The sequence below is a fragment of the Heliangelus exortis genome, chromosome 4 (assembly GCF_036169615.1).
Source record: "Heliangelus exortis chromosome 4, bHelExo1.hap1, whole genome shotgun sequence".
NCBI lineage: Eukaryota > Metazoa > Chordata > Aves > Apodiformes > Trochilidae > Heliangelus > Heliangelus exortis.
In genome coordinates, this window is record NC_092425.1 from 35,554,618 (window position 1) to 35,568,867 (window position 14,250).

The 14,250-nt window shown below is 38.8% G+C and overlaps 1 long non-coding RNA gene across 2 annotated transcripts; it reads right to left on the reverse strand.

The window, feature by feature from the left end:
* Positions 1-551: 551 nt before the first annotated feature.
* On the reverse strand, positions 552-13,916 carry LOC139796133 (uncharacterized). 2 transcript variants are annotated; one of them, XR_011725836.1, is made up of 3 exons: positions 13,035-13,916; positions 5,218-5,961; positions 552-974 (listed from the first exon to the last, which is right to left on the reverse strand). It is a non-coding gene; the product is annotated as an uncharacterized lncRNA (long non-coding RNA). The 2 variants fall into 2 exon arrangements; XR_011725835.1 differs by having other exon boundaries at positions 552-5,961.
* Between the last annotated feature and the right edge of the window lie 334 nt (positions 13,917-14,250).

Here is a 14,250-nt window from a genome sequence, read left to right on the forward strand (position 1 = left end):
CAGGCACTTCTGGTTTTCATATCTGTGGCATTTATGAAGTGAGCATCTACTTGCAAGCAGTTTTAGAAAGTTTTCATTAGTTCTTCTTGCCACTGTTATTCTGTGTCAAGATTATGATAAACAGTCCCTTTGCTCAATGTCGTAAAATCAAATATATAATTTATGCATTACATATTTATGCAAAGTGAAAGCTAATTTGGTCTAATGCACTGCACAGCGTTATCCTCAAGACAACTTTTATTTCTCTAGTTCATTTCCTCTGTTTTTAACAAAGATTTACAGAACCTTGGCTTTTTTTTTTTTTTTTTAGGTACGTTCTCTATGTCTTTATTACAGTAATAATTTACCTGTTCTTCTGATTTGATAGAATTCTTTATTCTTTTTTTTTTTTTTTTTTCCTGACCTAAAATAATCTATCTCTGAGATCAAAAGTTCTTACATATTAATGAGGATTAGGCTGTTTCGGAGCTTTCATGGAAACCTTCAAATACCATTAAAGTGTTGCAGGAAGAATGTGGCTTTTTTTAATCAATGAGTCATTCTTATTCAGCTTCTACAGAGACTTTTTGCAAGATATAATGGTTCTTGTAGAGGACAGGCCTTAAAAAACAGTCTTAATAGACTTGGTCAAAACTCACAGTTTCCACGGCAGAGAAACATCAACAATTGGAGCAATGTTTTAGTTCTGGTTTAGACTGAAAATTTAAGTTTGACAAAATGGCTTTTCCTGATGTGAGGCTGTCTTTCAAAAGGTTTCATTTTGTTCTTCTCTGCCTGGCTAGATTGTCCTGACATTCTTTATTTCCATTTGTAACTGAATTACACTTCCTCTCACCTGCAGGATGCAAGGTGAGACAGGGAAGGAAAGGGAGGAACCAGAGGTTGCCTCTTTGCTCTGCTGGTGGAGTTGTGAAATGGGTGCTCTAAATTTGCAGAGAGGGCTTAGATACTCAGTTCAAAGAAAGGGCCTGGATCTGAGTGTTGAAAGCAGAGATCATCACATCCCATCTTTCCAGACTTAGACAACAAAGTTCTCTTCCAGCTAGACCTTAATGTCTGCTTTCTTCTTGACATAAACAATGGCTTGGACAGCTTGTTGGTACTAAGAAGCCCAGTGTAACATTTATTCCTTTGCATTTTACAGGGAGCCTAAACGTTAGAGCTGAAAACTAAAGACTACAACACCTGTTACAGAAAAAGCCCTACATAATTTGGGAGCTTGCTACCACTTCTGAGGTGACTTGGGCAACAAAAGTCAGATCTTTAAAAGGATTTAAATTTTGAAAATGTTAAGGGCTTTTTTTTTGGTACCAAGGCATTTAAAAAAATTCTTCTAAGTATTCCTCTGTACCTTTAGCAGTGGAAAATCCTTTAAATCTGGCATGAAGACCCTTAAAGATAGTATTAGCTTGCACAGCAGGTAGAGGGTCTGTGTCTAAGAGCTCAATTCCCTACTGAATATGGGTCCAAGTTTCCTAATTCACTCACTTTTACAATGTGATATTTTTTCTTTCCTTCCAACCATTCCTTCTTATGCTATATGTATAAACTTAAAAAATAAAGAATTTATAGCACAGTTACAGCTCAAGTTCAGCTTGCTTGATTTCTACCCTGCATGTAAACGTTGAATAAGATTTCTAACAGTTTGAGGTTGCAACATGAGGATCACATTTTATTTATCTACCTGTGCTTTTTGAAGACCAGCTATTCCATTTTATTGAAATACATAGTATTAGTATGCCAGCCATCGGTGCTATGAAATGTCATCTGTGCCCATTTCATTATATTGTAAATCTTTGCACATTGCAAAACCAGTTAGATTAAAGAGTATAAGCAATTAAAAGACAACAAAGAAATTGTAAATTATATGTCTGTAATTGTGTGCTCAATTCTGATTTGTGCCCTGATCTGTTTATACTGGCCGAAAAACATGGCTGGCATCGAGGTGCAAGCACATTTTGCAAGAAGTTCTGCTTTACTCTAAACTTGTATGAACCTAGCTCTGTGAGATGATGGACTTAGGCTTTTTATTTCAGTGCAGTTATTTATATCAGTTTAACAGTTAACACCACTTGTTTACACAAATATAAAGGAGATTTAGATCTGTGAAGCCCCCTTAAAATAGAAGGACCGTTCACTTATGTGAAAAGTTTGTCTACACGGTACTTTGGAGGCAGGTAAGAACTCTTTCATACTTTGTTCATTTTGTTCTTCCATCAAACTATCTGAGAGCAGCACAGACTTGATAGGAGTGAAGAATGAAGAACCAGCTACCTGCCTATGGCCAGAAGCAGTTTGTATGAGCTTGTTGTCAGTGATTTCTTAACAATAGATACTGCACAGACCAGCTGAGACCACTAACAGTTCCAGACAAAATACTGCACGCACCCACAAGGGGTAAATAAAAGTCATGCCTTATCTCCCCAGAAGCTGCCTCCATTTTTTTATAGCTCTGTCTTTGATATGAATTGCTGAGATTAATTGCATTACATGAGTATGAGGTTTGTGTGTCTGGATAAACTGAGCCCTAGATGTTTGAAGTAGCATATTCAGTTAACTCATTCATTAATTCAACACAAAACAAATGCCATTACAAGGTGAGGAGGAGGAGTAGCTGTTTATATTATAACTTCATCTGGCCCTGTACCTGTTTAATTGGGAGGCTCCTACAAGATCTTTTAAAGCATATTCGTCTCACATTGGCATCCTCCCTCTCCATACGTTTTGAGACACTGCAATATGAAGTATGCTTATTATGGAAATGACAGCCAAATCTATTTTGCTTCTACAAGTGATGTGCCAAGACAGTCTCTGTTCTGTCAGCAAGCATTGCCAAAGTACAAATGCATATGGCAGCAAACCTTTTTCAAGTTAAAACAGAAATGCTGAAAACTGACTTCACTAATTTATCAAAACTGCTTCCTGGCTCTCCAGGGATATCTTCTGGCAGCTATGAGACATCCTTCTTCAATGCAACTGGAAATTTTCTGGAGCTAAGTCAATATTTTCATTCACAGTTCATGTTAACACTGGGCCTAAACATTGCAAGGTGCTGAATCTGTTGACAGGGAGGCAACCAGCACTTTCCAACAAAGAAATCATCATCCTACTCTAATGGTTTGCTGCCACTGCGCTGGACTTCATCAAATTACTTCTAGTTGCAAAAAATTGGATTGAAGTTCTATTAACTGAGTATAGGCATTTCATCCTCACTCTTCTCTAAGAACTGAAAATCTTAACCTTGGGACCAGTGAGAACAGATCCTTCCTCCCTGCCTTTCCTGCAGAAGCTCAGGTTCTTGTTAGCCCTCTGGTAGTTTCAGTAGGCTTGGGGCATGGCTCACCATGCAGGAGAGCTGCTTTGCCCCTTTTCTTTTCCACACTCACATCTTCTGAGGACTGGAGGACCCAAAGCCATTGTCCTTTAGCCAGCAGAGAAATATCACTCACATGTTCCGTGTTTTATGAGCTTGACTTGGAAAAAGAGCTGCATGCTCTCACCTTCAGGAATTATTTACTATGTCGTTTGTTAACTGAATTCACTGATAAAGCTCTTCAGTGCCTTTAGATATTTATGAATGCTGTTGTCATGTTTCTTACCTTCGCTGTCGCTGCTCAGGATACAAACGACCCCTCTTTATAATCATTGTATGGGTTTCTTGTGTATGGCAAATCAATTAGTTAAACACACTTTCATTTTGTGTAGTGTAAGCATCCTGCTGGGTAAGGGCTGTTTTTGAAGGTGAATGGATCCTGAATTTATTCAGTGGAGTAGCAGTGACACCTCTGATAGTCGATGACACTGTAATCTCATGTAAAGGATATTGTAATGCAGATTGCAGTTACTCCTTCCCTATTCTAAAGCTTTTTGCACAAGAATTGGTAAGCCACTCAGTCACTCAAAATTTGGCATTTTTAAAATTAATCATAACCCAAATCCTTAGCTAGATTTTATAGACATTATTGTCTTCAGAGATGATACTGATTCACTTCATTTAAGTGAACAGAGAGGGTCTGTGTTGTATAATGATTATGAAAGAGTACATTTCCATGTTTTTTATTCATTTGGTCATAAACCAGCAGCATTTTTTGTAAGTCTCCTGAAAAATGCCTCTCTGAGACCTGAACACTAGCAAAATCAGTGCTGTTGGATCCTGCTACAGGAATTCTTTCAGAGAGGCCAATCCTAACTATTTTTCATCTCCTTAGGAATCTGAGGTTATATACCTAATGACTTCAAGTGGTTTGTGTGTAGTTTTGTGGCTTGGGACTTCTAACAGATAAAAAGAAAACAGACTCAGGTTGAGAAAAAGTACATTCTTTGTTTTTTTTTTTCTCAGAAAATCCAACACAGTTTTTATTTCGTGGTTTGTTTTTGTTTTTTTTTTTTGGTTGGTTGGTTGGGTTTTTTTCCCCTCTTATATTTAACTTCAAGTATGTTCCCTCTGAAATCAGTGTCAAAACTCTCCTTGGCAGCCGAGCAAGAGCAGGGCTGAGTCAGCTGACGGCTCTGTTTTGAGCTGCTCCTGCAGGAATGTGAAGGATGAATACACAGAGTTAGTTGTGCCACTAGCTTGGAGAGTCCCTAAATTGGATAGGTCTGCCCCTGAGTTGGGCCATCACTTGGCAGACTTTACAGTGCTAAGTTTAGCTTTGTATCGATTGTAATTTACTGTGGGATGCTGGGCAGGGAGGAAGATCTAGAAATGGAAGATTATAAGGTATTATTGCATTTACAGTATTGATATTATTGCAAATTGTTCCCTAATTTCTACAGAAATATTTTGGGCACAGCCACGCGAAAATACTAAAAATAACAGCCTTGTTCCACCATTTGGAAAGCCAGAAAAGTGTTAGATTGAATACTGAGTGATCAAGTTAATTTCTGTCATAAGTTGGGGATCTTTTAAGAGCTGTCTGATCTGAACTTTTTTCTTACTGCATTTTAAATTAACCAAAGTCTACAAATTTGCAATAACAGATTTGGAAAGTAACTGTTGATAAGAAATGGAGAGTTACAAAGTGTCCACTTGAATGAAAATATGAACATGCCAAAGTACTTTCATTAAATAAAGAAAAGGTTTTCAAAGGCTGCTGGAAAACAACCATGAGTGTACAACCACATCTGCATGGTACCCCATATGGGGCATTTAGTCCTTTTAGAGTTGGTCAGGCACAATCTGCCCTTGGTAACTCCACACTGGCAATTCCCCCTCACCTTCTGTGAGTAGATGCTCTGTGTGTTCAGACCTGGCTTCCAGGTGATTTTGCTCCCACTGCTTTCCTGGAAACTGAGGTTAGGGTGACTACTCTGTTGATTTCCAGATTCAGTTTCCTGCCTTTGTGGGAGGGACATATGGTGTTAATCTCATTCCAGAGGAATATCCTCTGAGTGCTGCACCATTTTGGAGATGGTAGAGAGTGACCTTGCAATGACATTGGCCAGCTCCCACAGCATCATTGGTCCCCACAGCATCCCATCCCATAAATGCTCAGTTTACTAAAGTGGTCACTAAGTCTGTCTTTCTCTAATTCATTGCATCCCTATAAGCTTGAGCAACGCTTTGATGCTCCACGTGGCCTGCTCACTCCTACTTCCATGGGCCATAGATCCCAGGACTTGCATAGTAAATAAAACCATGCTACAAAACTCCTTTTCCCCTTAAAGCCATTTGCTAGGATCATCTCCAGTCATCGCTGGTTACCCTGTAAATGAGTTTAGTTGCTGCCATCTTGTGATCACAGCCATCTGTTGACCAGTCTCTACAGAATGCCAAGTTTTAACCTCCTTCTAAACAGAAAATAGCTAATTAGAAAATAATTGATTACTAGGACAACCACATGGAATGAATGCTTTTTTTCTTTACACGAGTTGTAGGTCTTTTAACAAAGCAGCTCTTTGAAGATGCTTTGGTCAAATGCTGCTTGGTTCTTCAGTTGTAGGAAGGATAACCTGGCACTCCTAAGAAAGGAAATAAAAAGGTATACATCTAGCACAAGAATTTACAATTTACAGCTAAGATTATACAACATGAGACTGTCGGAACATACAGCATTCTCTCTCCAGATGTTAATCATAGTAATGTGTTATACATAATAAGTCTTTCTTTCCTCCTAATGCTATTCAAGAATAAATAAGGAGTCTTAAGTGCTTACAAGCTACAGTAATGGAAGCCCACTGTGTTATTTCAGAAGAGATAAATAGACTGAGATGCCAGTTTTTGAAGGCAAGAGTGAAGAAACCTTCAGAGATATAAATTAGCTGTGTGAAACGTGGTTTTGGAATAAAATATTTCCACCCTCCCCCATCTTTTTTTCAGGGCTTTTCCACTCAGATAATGTAGATGCTTAAGGTACAATTATAACATCTTTAAAAGATTGTTAGATTATATGAAAGAGGAAGTAGTAAGATACATATAGAGAGATACTGAGAAAGAGAGTATGTGGTTTGAGTCGGAAATCCTCTGATCTCAAAAGAAGCAGATGATGCAGATAAAAGACAGGCTTCACTGGCACAGCTAGCAGGGAACTTTTATGTGTACATAAAGCAATTATAAAAGGTGTTTGATTTTGCATTAAAGCACCAATTAGTTCCTTTTTTTGACCAAAAATATATGTATTTCTACTTCTTGTATTTTCAGCTGACAACAAACCAAAATGAGTCTTGGTAGAAGTCATTGACTAGATAAAGCTTTTAATAGATTTTAGTGCAAGAATTCCGTGGAAAAGTCCTCCCATATTGAGACACCATTCCTTCTATGTCAGAAGCTGCATGCAGAGGCTTTCCAAAAACATTGGCAAAGATGATGGCCTCAGAAAGTTATGTTTGCTTTTTGAATGAAGTGGGACAAGCAGAGGCAGGGCAATGTTTTCTGGGCAGCAGTTTTCTGGGCAAGCTGGCTATAGGGGTTATCCCACATAGGGTTGTTGGTTCTGCAAGTGTGTTTCTCTTGGAAACAGGTCAGGGTCAAGAAATGGCAGCAACTGACCATGACACAGAACAGAGAGCACTGAGGCTTCAATCCTGGCACTGGAGTCTCTGTTTTTCATTGCTGTAATTGCATTGTTGTGTTACACAACATCTTCAGCTTTTGCTCTGGTGTGGGAGCAGCTTTCAGGAAGGTTTCTGCAGCATAATAGCTTCCCGTGAGGGCTGATTTCAAAGGGCAACTCAAAGATATAGATGTAAGAGAGCTGCTGGTTTTAACACATTTTATATGAGCTGTTTCAGAATAGTCATGTTTTTGAGTATTAATTTGTGAAAGGATATTTACTTAGAGCTAATCATTATAACCTGTCTATTATTCCTCCATTTCTCATAGCCTCTTAAAAATCATTACTGCTATTTCCAGACATTATTTTAATATAAGTATTTTTTTAAATACTAGTATTGACAAAACATGGTAGTTGAGACAAGATGAAATTGGCTATGGAGATGCAGAGAAGTTGCACACACAAAGCCCTGGAGGCTATTTTATGAGGCCTGAAGCTCAAGGTTGCTATCCTGGCACAGAATGAAAGCTACATGCCCTGTCACAGATATGTTTGGCAGCATTTTAAGGACTTGAGAATGCTTCATTCATATTCACAGGAGCTCTGAAGTAGGTCAATCACCACTCTGTGCCTATGTGAGGTGCTCATGGAATGCAACAGGAACACTGAATTTTCAGCCTTTCAGCTCCTGTGAATCTGTTCCCATTTGCTGAGTAAGGGAGATGCCCCAAAGCTCAGTTCAATTTCCAGTAGGAAACAATGACATCTCTGTTACAAGATTTTGAATGAGTGGGACTAGCACTGAGATTTTAAGCCTCATGTGAACATGTTCTAATGGTTTTGATAAGGGTACATTTTGTGTAATGCTTTTGGAGCTGTTATATGTGGTTACTTTCCTGGGCAAGTTCCAGAAATCAAAGGACAATAGGACATGGTCTTTTGACTGGCCTTCATTATTACCTAGGGAAAAACTGATTTATTGTGAGCATAACCTTTCTTACACTTTCATGGTGTATTCTTCTGAAGGTACCAGTTGAGGTGAGAGGACACAAGCAGTGCTCTGGTTCACAGCATAGACTGTGCCTTTTCCACTCCAAATGTAAGCTGCTAAATCGAATACACCTCTTGCAAGTATCCATTCAAGAATTTTTATGTATGCTGTTAACGTGAACAACCTTGATAGCTTGTTACTCAGCTGTTTTTGAGAATTTCAGGTAGAAACAGCTCTGTATAAAAAATTTGGGGTGATAAAATCAGAAGGCTTTCACTGCAGGCTATGCTATAAAAGGGTATTTCAAGAATAACTTTCTCCTAGAACTCTTAAGTAAAATATACCTTTAATGCTGTCAGAGAGTGCTGCAGTTAGATGCTTACTAGTATTTAGCATTTCTCTCTTTCCTGACTTTTTTTCTTTTTTTTTTTTTTTTTTTTTTTTTTTTTTTTTTTTTTCCCAGGGATGACTCCCTGATTAAAAGAAAAACTGTACCTTGTAGAAGCAGAAAAAAGCAAGTTTTATAGACAGACAACAAGGAAAAAGTCTGTTGAAATACACACTGAGAAACTGAACCCTTTAAAACTCTCCCAAGTCATAATAAAGTTTTAAGGTGTGTTCTTTGGTACAGAAACAAGGTCAGTTCTGGGCCATCCGGCTTCTGCATTGCTCTGAAGTTATGGGCTTTTTTCCCTACTAAAAGTAAGCAGGAGAAAGCTGTATAAGGGGCAGTATGGGCTTTGGGGGGGTATTAGGTAGATGTCTGAGTTAAGGTTTTGATCATGCAAATTATGCTTCTCTGTGATACAGAACAAATAACACTGTAATTTTTTGTTGTTGTTTTTTTGTGTTGTGTTTTTTTTTTCCACAAATCTACTGGTCATAAGCAAGGGGCCACTGTGAAATCATGAATTTTGGTTGCTGAGATTACCTTCTGTGGGTGGTGCAGCAGGATGCTGCTGTTAGCTGCCTTCCCAGCTGAACTGCCTTCCCTAGCAGCTAATCACCTGCTCTTAACAAGGAGGGAGATTTTGTTTTTCCAACAAATTGATCTCTGATCCTTTCATCCCTGGTATAGCTGTACTTGTTTAGTCTACTGAGGCCTCTTTGGGCTAACATGTAATGGAGTGCAATGGTGTGAGGGGGTTCAGAGCCACAGCAGTGCAGTTAGCTGGGCTCTTTAATGGATTTGGATAAAACCTTGCTCAGTAAATAGCATGCTGAAAACATTCTTTTTGTTGTCTTAGGATATACTGTCCCCATTACTGTACTGGATTTGTTCTCAAAACAGAGCCCCACATGCCTGCATTTTGATCTTTGAACTCTGAGCTGACCAGTTCTCAGATACAGATCTCTCAGCATGAACTTTAGCACAGCAACAGGATTTGAAATAGCAGAAGAATGTCCTGGTGGGAAAGCCATGTGGTAGCTTGCTAATTTACTCATAATTTTCCTAAAATCAGAGGCTGTCTGAAAAAGGAAATTAAGTAAATACCTGGCTGAATGCAGCCTGTTTGAGCTGCTCCACACAGCCATGAGGGGCAAAAGTGCAGCCTTAGGAGAGCAGGGGCTGAGTGTCCAAAAGCTCAAGGCTGACTAAAGCACCCAGCACATTCTTAGGCAGTTTATAAAGATGGCAAAAACCATTAAATCCATTCCACTGCTGCTCATCAGGTGCCACTGCAGAAATCAAATAATTGCAGAGTGAGCCAAATGGTGTTCTCTTTTCTGACACAGGGCTACACCTTGGTTTGGACTGTACAACAGGACAGTGCAGGTCTTCACCTCTTGTCATCCCATCCTTGAGCATTAGGACTTTAACTCCATTACCAAAAAAAGGTGATTAATTTCCTATTGAAATAAATGAAAAGTATGGAATTTGACTGTAGGGCCAAGCCAGATTTACCCTTCTTTTCTGTCTGGAAGCATGAAAAAGACAGAACTTGTGTTTCATCCTTCTGTTTGCTGAAGCAGTGTGGCCAGTGCTGGCTTTTAGAAATGACTCTCTCCTAGCAGCCAGGAGTCACCCTGGTCCCCAGGCCACCACTGGGACAGCCCAGGCCAGGCAGCACCATCAGCTCTGGGATGTGCCACCACCAGTCACCTTCTGGAAACCCTGACCTGGTGTGACTGCTCCCCTGCTCAGTGGATAGATTTGAAAAGGGGCAGCAGGAGGGCATGTTGATTCAACAGGTGTGCCTTTGGCCTACCAGGCTGCAGACTGAAAAGGCAGGATGGTGTAAATAGGAGGTTTAATATTTCACCAAAATGTCAGAGCTGGAGCAATGGAAGTGTTGACGGGAGGCTGCAGTGAAAGCACAGAGCACTGTAAAACTCATGTACCAGTGTGATCATTAGAGTAGTTATTCACTGTAGAGCTGGTTAGTGGGATGCAGGCAGCAGGTTTTTAGTACTGTGGCATTTTGCTGACTTTACAATAAAATGGTCTTCTTTTCTCAGGTTTTAATGTGCTATGTCAGGAGTAAATTATATAATGGATGCCTGGGACTTTCTGTCTTGTGGTCTGATTCTATAACAAATTTCACCCTTCTTTTCCTCAGAGAGGGTAATTAATGGAGTGTACTATGATTTTCATATGAGATAATCTTCAGAGAACTTTTTCAGTTGTGTCTGTATAGCCTTGTGAATCACTTGGCTTTAAAAGAAACCTCACTGTGCAAAGCTTAAGCAGTGCTGATGCTCTGTTTTTCTACAGATGGGTTCTTTAATGTATTCAGGTTTCTGTTTCTTACTGAGGTAAAGATTTGTATTTTTTTTAGCATTTACCTAGCTGTGCACAGCCCTTTGTAGTAAAAAAAAGTTTAGTGTGTATTTAGGTTCAGTGAGCTAAGACCCTGTCCCAAGCAGGAGGTGTAGGATCAGATTAGTCAACCCATTATTAATTTACTGTTAAGTGGTGCTTGCTTCAGTTTCAAAGTGCAGATCAGTAGAGGAAAGGCAGGTGTCTGTAACGTAACCACAGTATTTTTACACTGAAGAAAATCTGATGATGCTGATCTGAATTAGCTTGCACTGGTCCAGAAGCTTCCTTTTATTTTTATTTATTTATTTATTTACTTATTTTCCTGAAATACAGTATGGAAAGCAGGTCTAAGAAAAGGGAAAACACAAAAAAGAATTTGCTGTGACTTTTTCATTGTTCATCTGCAGTAGCAGAAGTTGCTTATCTGAGTATGTGGTAAAATGATCATTTGTCAAAGAGGTAAACTTACTGTACACCAGTGTTCTTTATTTGAAAGATCCCTGGTGTACTATGAACTATGTTCATAAAAAGTCATACTTGAGAGTCAAATATTCGTCCTTCAATTACTGTAGTTTTCCACTGTCTCTAAGGATGGTCTGTTAAACATACAGTGTCAAGGCATACTGCACTGTACTTGTATGAGGTATGATATATTTAATATATTCATTAGGTAATTTTTAAAAAATTTATTTCTAATTATATGTAGGTATGGTTATCATGAAGTCCAAAGAAAAAAAGAAAATAGAAAAAAAGTTTATAAAAAACAACAACAAAAACCAGGAGGAGTCCCCTAAAAGCCAAGCAGTCAGTATCAGAGTGATTCTGAGGATCCTGTGCTTTAGCCCATGAAAGCCTGAGGTGGTTTTTGCTTGGACATTGCATAAAGTGTAGCTGCCAGATTCAATACATATAATCCAGTGCCAAGTGACTGAAATTAGGGTTTTACTGTTTGATCTTTCAGGCAAGTAAGCAAATTGTCACTTTCGTTTCTCAATAATTGCTGGTATAACAGATCTGGCTGTTATTTTTTCCAATCTACACTATTAACCAAGGTATGGAGGAAAGAGTCTGATCAAAGGTAATTAACGATTCTGAACAAGATTTCATTGGGGTATTGGGTCACATTTCCTTTACACATGTCAAGGGGAGTATATCTGAGAAAAGGACAAGGCTGGTTAAATGGAAATGAGGCTTCCAGAGGAAGTTATGTTCTTTTAGAGGTAATATGCTAAAAGGCTGAGATTACAGAACTACTGCTGAAGGAGCAGCATGCTCTTACACATTGCTAAGTGCCCCCAAGCTGACATCATCATTAGTTATTTATAGCACACTAATATCTAAAGGTCCTAGTCAGAAGTAAGGCCTTCTTATATCATCTTCTGTCCAAACTGGAAGAATGTCTTTGGTCATTTAATGTCATTTAATATCATTGTTGTTGAAGGCAATCAGAACATCTTGTGGGGGGCTTCAAACTCATACAAAGAAAAGGCTTTTGCAGGAACAGCATCTAAGAGAAACCTCTCTTGATGGCTAGATGAATAACTCCTTAATGAAATATTTTAATTAATTTGGCTGACACAGACAAGTGCTATGAATGGAATGGAAGTCAAAATGATCATATACCACCCTTCTTCAAAATAGCATAGATTTTAACATAAAAAGGGAAAAAATTCTTTAAAGATTTTTTAGAATAGAATCTTTCATGATCTAACAGTATCCACAGACACACAGTGAAGGAGATAAATAAGAATGGCACAGGAACATGTACATTTGCATGTTGCTGTTTCTGTCAAGTGACTGACAGTGGAGTGAGCAATTGGAGAATTCAGAGTGACTACAGTCAAAATTGGAGGTTGTGATTAAATCTCTTTGAAGGTACCCCATTTTACAAAGCATTAAAGTCCATACAGCTGCTTTGCCTGCCTTACAAGAAATCCATAATTTCTTTGCAGGAAGTGAAGAAATTATGCTTTTCTGTTTTTTAGAAAGCACTTTTTCAAATCTTACTAATCTGTATTCTGCAAACCTACAGCTAATGGCAGGTTTGTTGGAGTGTAAACCACTCTCTGCTTTGCCTTGGGCTGTCTGGTTTGTTCAAGTTACCCTGGAACAGAAATAGCTCTAGTTTTGGCAGTATCAGTCCTGCTTTACTATAGGGAATACATCACCATTTATCAGTGAGCATTTCCAAATGCAAATGACCCTCCAGATTAGGGATGTCCTGCCTCTTAGAACCACTACTAAACGACCACCTGCATGTGTTCATATTCAAAGCTGGTCTACTCACCCCATATGCATCTCCTCCAGTGTTTTATTTGACAATCTGTTTCAGCTTTGCAAGGGAGCTAGCAAATTATGCATTGCTCATTTTGTCAAAGTCATCATTGATGACAATTCCGGCATCAAGAGGCTCATTTTGTTCTGCAGATGTTTTTTTCAAATAGAAGATAAATCATGGTTTTCAATCTTTTTCTTTTACTTCCCTTCTTTCTTCCTTTCTTTCTTCCTTCATTTCTTCCTTTCCTTATTTCTTCCTTCATTTCTTTCTTTTCTTTCTTTCTGAGAGGAAGGATACATGCTGTGCTGCTAGGAATAGGAGTGGGAACACATGAAAAATAAATTAATACAAAAAATATTGAACCTCAAGAGGAAATCCACTGCAAACCTACAGAGCCCATTAGTATGTTATATTTAGCACCAGCATAATGGACAGGAAAAAATACCAAGTTGTTTATATAAAGAGAATGGTCTCATTCATATTGGATAACATCCCAAATTCCACACCATGATTTACTGCCTCTGGCCAACCCACAGCTATTTTGTGACACAGGATTTCCCAAGCTTGTAGGGTGGCATCTTCAGATGAAAAGAACAAGTGACCTCAGAGGTAAGATGCTGTAAGAGGCTCCTTTTACATTCCTTAAAAGTGCAGCTTGTCCAGGGTTTATACTTTACACTGTGAAAGGAGCAGACTTTGCTGCCAGTCTCTTGAAGTTGGCAGCTACTGTTCTGATTTCAGATCTTCACAGTCACAATAAATTCGGTTTTAAAGAGTGCTCAATTTTCACTGACAAATGAGTTGATCACATTTTCGAAGACCATACACCTCTCCTTGCTCTCACCATTTTTAGTAGAAACTATGAAATTCCCTGAGCCTTACTGGAAGAAACACTGAGTTCCAGAGGATGACAACTTTTTTGGTGACCGGCTCCCTCAAAGAATTTAGTGACACACTGTCATCCTTTTGGAAAGAAATGATGGTATTCCTGCTTTGTAATTGGAAATGACATGTCCTGGGAGTCTCAGGGGTTGAGTGTATCAAGGAAACCAGACTTAACATGGCTGGTCAAGTCTCACAGAGAAGGAGAGCTACGTAGCCCATGTAATGCAGATTAAATAATGTAATCTGAATGGGGATACACATGGACACACTGTTCTAGTGTTAGAAAATAGAAAAGCCCACTCAGAGTTAAATCTACAAAGGTTATGAAGGTCATCAAGAA